Below are 4,787 nucleotides of genomic sequence, written 5' to 3' on the forward strand. Positions count from 1 at the left end.
CTGCCCTTCAAATTTGTGAGCACTAAATTTATAATTAGTTTCGAAAAAAATCTTATAGGAGAGTCAAAGTTCATATACTACAAAAAGTTCAGGCATCTTTCATACTAAAGAAACACATCATATGAAATCTTCCCAGGCCACTATGTATAGTTTCTGGATCCAGCTTGCTAGCCATTGTCTAATTGCTTGCAACTAGATGCACTGTAGTTTCCTCTGTTCAATCATTCACTTAGTTTAGCTTAGGAAGGACACATCTGAAAGAATCATTGGAAGACTTTTAAGAGGTGTAACTTCCCATGATCTGAAAATGGAGACCTGGGGTAGGATGTTTTACGGCACTAGAAAAGAAGCAAAAATTGATGTAGGGTATCCCACCCTTACCAACTCCAGTCAAAAACGGTAAGCATCCGGAAAATACAACATCCTTTTCTTTTTGAGAACTGCTACTCACTAAGAACTGAGCCTTGACCTGGCCTGAATATCCAGTTCAACAAGTGCTCAAGGACATATGTCTCCAAAGGGGACAGATAAGACAATTCTTGGTGGGGAAGGAAGGAAATGACTGCTTATTTCTAGATTTAATTTTTTTTGAAAAAATATTTTTAATGTTTATTTATTTTTGAGAGATAAAGAGGCAGAGAGAGAGGGTGACACAGAATCTGACACAGGCTCCAGGCTCTGAGCTGTCAGCACAAAGCCTGACGCAGGACCTGAACCCACGAACTGTGAGATCATGACTTGAGCCAAAATCGGATGCTTAATTGACTGGGTGCCCCTCTAAATTTAATTTCTATCTTTGCAAACGTTTTCTAGTATATGTAATATATTATTATAGTAATTGGTAATCAAATAAATACATATAAATGGGAGATGAAAGCAAATAAATTGTATGTTTTACCAGTAGAAGAAATCAAAGAAGTTTAGAGTCTACTATTTTACGAAAATTATAATTGTTACAGGAGATAAAATCTAATTGCTATCACTATTCTAGAATTTCTCTAATATAGTGCATCTTCCACTTAAAACAGACAAATGGGGTGCCTGGGTAGCTCAGTCGGTTAAGCATCTCACTCTTGGTTTCAGCTCACATCATATGTCGTGCTCTGTGCTGACAATGGACAGCCTGCTTGGGTTTCTCTCTCTCCTTCTCTCTCTGTGTCCTTAAACTCCCCCACTCCCCGCCCCTCCCTCTGTGCACGCGCATGTGCACTCTCTATCTCAAAATAAATAAACTTTAAAATAAGTACATAAAATACTTTATTTACTACTATACTTCCTGGTCAAAAAGAAGAGCTTCCTTACCCCTATGTTCATGACCAATATGATAATGACTATGTTAAAATTCTGTTTTTTCTCTCAATCTTGAACCATACTTATCATTTAGTGACTATAGCTATAAATAGGCATGTGGGAATACTTCATTCTTTAAATAATTATATCATCAACATTACTAGGAAAAAAGATTTGATCCATAGGATTTTATTTACCAGGGTCTCACCTATTTATATATGAATTTGGACAGTCATTAGTGCTACCCACCAAATACTTCCAGTTCTCTGCCTTCTGGGCACAAGACAGGACTATACTTCCCAGTAAGGGTGGGAACTATGAACTAATTCAGTCAATGGATTATAAGCAATGTCACTTCCTTTCTGGAGCATTCGATTGTCTAAGTGAGATCTTCCAGGGTCCTCCCTTTTCTTCCTTCAGCACGGTGACTAGGTTTCCCAGTCAGCCTGAATATCTGAATGACCACGACCAGCAAAGCCCCTCTGCCAACCTGCTAGAACAGAAACCATGGCTAAGAAATAATTCCTTGTTGGGGTTTTTTTGTTACCAGAGCATGATCTGGGCTACCCCAAATGACATCTTAAGGAATAACGGAAATTACACTCAAAACCCTACATGTCATAACTCAAAGTTTTGGCTAATAAAATTTTGTATATCACTGGAAATCCAGCGTTAACATAAAAACTACAGGAAGTTCTCTATTAATAAATTCCCTCAGAGAAGAAGGGGAAAAATAGTTGGGGAGAGGGAGGGAGGGAAACCATGAGAGACTCTTGAATGCTGAGAACAAACTGAGGGCTGATGGGGGTGGGGGGGGAGGGGAAGGGGGGTGACGGGCATGGAGGAGGGCACTTGTTGGGATGAGCACTGGGTGTTATATGGAAACAAACTTGACAATAAACTATTTAAGAAATAATAAATAAATAAATAAATAAATTCCCTCAAAGAGAGAAGTCGGTCCTATCTATTCCTATAGTTTGAAACGGGAGTTTCAGCCTTTGAAATTTCAAAAAGGCGTTTTTGCCATTAGGCACCATGTTGGTCTGCTCAGAGGGCAAAAAGCAGAAAATTGTTGCCTTCCACCTTGACTTGGAATTTTCCACCTTGAGACCTAACCTCTCAAAGTGATAGCTGGTGACATTGGCAGAACCAGTTATTTTTCCGATTTTTCCTTAATTTCATTTTAAGTGAAAGGAGAATTAACCTGACATAATCAATTCCCACCTTTCCCCAACCCATCTATATTTCACAAGGGATTAGTGTCCAAACATATTCTCATACTGTTTTATTTTCCTCCTAAGTGACTATGATATTTTCACCCCAGTAGCATACAAAAGAAGATGCCTACTCTAAACTATTCCCAAAAGCCTCTCTCAGGCACAGGAGGCAGATGCCTCAGAACTTAGAATCTCTGTGTTCAAGTCACACCTCTGTCACCAGTGAGCTGGAGGACTGTGCAAGCAGCTAACTTCTGTCAGCCTCCATTTCCTCACCTATAAAATGAGAATAATAGTGGCCTTGCTTCTCTGTGGCTTGTCAGTTCTTAAGAGACATGACATCTAAAAATGATTCAACAGCTGAGTTCCATTATTGGAAGGATAATCTGTTTATGGATATTTATGAATCAACACTGATTTACTGTCACTTCATCACACTTTTAGATAAATTATTTTTGACACTGCTCTATGGCTTCTAGTTTTCATTTCCCCTAGTTTTTCTCATCTTCATTTACAGAACCAGAGACTCAAGTTTCTGCCACAAAATAGGAGAAGCCAAGCTAAAGCAAACGTGTAAGCTTCTTTCTCTCAACCTCATACATTTCCCACTTCCTCTGGGTGCTTTCCTTTTCTTTGATTTAATTTCAGTCACATGCAGTCACCTGAAGTTTGTTGTTGCTTCTCTCACTGCTATCCATTATCTTTACATCTTAGGCTACAGCTTTCTGTATTAACCAACTTGCCAGTCAACTGTGAGGGTGCAGAAATGAAGGGCCTATACTGCCCCCTTCATCACTTTCTGTCCCCTACATCACTAAACAGAAAAGAAATTCTATAGTACAGGTTTTTGAACTAAAAAAGGGGTGGGGGGGGGCAGCAGTATTTTGGGAAAAGCAAACTTGAACCACATTCTGCAAACCACTGCTTTCACAGCCCATAAACTGAGGACCAAACACCCTGGCCAGGAACCAGGGCTAAAATAAAATTCTGCATCAATTACTGTTGAAAACGAAAAGAACTGCCCCCAATAACTGTCTGCAAAAAAAAAAAGAAAAAAGTAAAAGAAAAACGAAAAAAAGTGTTTTTCCTAAAAGAGCTGGAAAATATGTTTGATGTCTGCCTACCGAAGGTAACTTCAGAAATTTATGTTGACAGCTTTGGGCTTCAACCTGTCGAAGGAAACGAAGGGAAAGTGTGCATGTGTGTTTGATTTTCAAATGATCACTGTGTTGGAGCGTAGCTGAGGAAGCAACGCAAAAACAATGAGTCGTCTGTGAGGATGACACACGACAGCAAGAATTGCGAGGCGGGACATCTATACCTACCGTGAGAAGACACAGCGGGGCCTCCGGCTACAGGGCCCAGAACTTTCCACGGAGCCCGGGATGACGTCAGGGCCTCCGACTGCTGCTGCCTCTCTCCGCAGCCCTGCCACAGCCCTGTGGTCCCCGAAGATGTCTGCCCGTATGAACGTGAGGCAATCCTGCACACACTCCGGGCTAGAAGGACATCGCCCTAAAGACGAAGGCAGATGAGAAGCAGGGGGGTGCCCGGCGTGAGCAGCAGCACGCGCTGCAGCCACTGCGGCGCAGGACCGGCTGCGGGGCTTCCTGGAGGAGGAGGCAGTCATCAGGAGCAGGCCCCTCCACCCTTCTCGCCCAAGACCGCCTGAGGGAAAGGCCCAGAGCATACGCGACGCAGGACCACTGCAGGCCTCCAAAGAAGGGCAATGACAAGGCGCTGCCCAGCCCCTGCATCCCATCACGGACTCCTGAGGCCGAGCCCCCACACCTGGGAAGGCGTCGCGCACAGTGACTTCCTGCACATCGGGGAAGCCAGTGCGCATGTCAGCCCTGACGCGCAAGCGCCTCACGCCGCTCCTGGGCTCTGAGGCCCAAGGGGACCCGCCACGCACGGTGAGCGCTGCGCGTGCGCGGTGACCCACCACAGCCTGAGACCCTGCGTGGCTCGCGCCGTGCTGCAGTCGTCAGGGTTTGCGGCCACCCTTAGGGCGTTGGAGAAGTTGACTTGGAAGGACATGCTGGACCCCAGGAACGGACGGTGACACCATCGTGGCTCAGTGAGGCGACGTGGGCTTCGGGGTTCCAGAATGAAGCTATGGGTCGACAACTCGCGGCCGGTGATGTACGCCTTGGACGTGACCGGCTGCGCGGCACCTTCGTGCTCCGCGCTGGAGCCGTGGGGACACGGCGGTCTAGGAGGCCGGGCCGTGCACTCTGCAGGGACTCCAGTTTGAAGGGGTGGGCTACGCATATTTAA

The 4,787-nt window shown here is 44.7% G+C and overlaps 1 pseudogene; it reads left to right on the forward strand.

Annotated features, from left to right (window-relative positions):
• The first annotated feature begins 325 nt into the window (after window positions 1-325).
• On the forward strand, window positions 326-4,787 carry LOC144224199 (nitric oxide synthase-interacting protein-like; annotated as a pseudogene).

The sequence above is a fragment of the Crocuta crocuta genome, unplaced genomic scaffold, assembly GCF_008692635.1.
Source record: "Crocuta crocuta isolate KB4526 unplaced genomic scaffold, BGI_CrCroc_1.0 scaffold11, whole genome shotgun sequence".
Taxonomy (NCBI): Eukaryota; Metazoa; Chordata; class Mammalia; order Carnivora; family Hyaenidae; genus Crocuta; species Crocuta crocuta.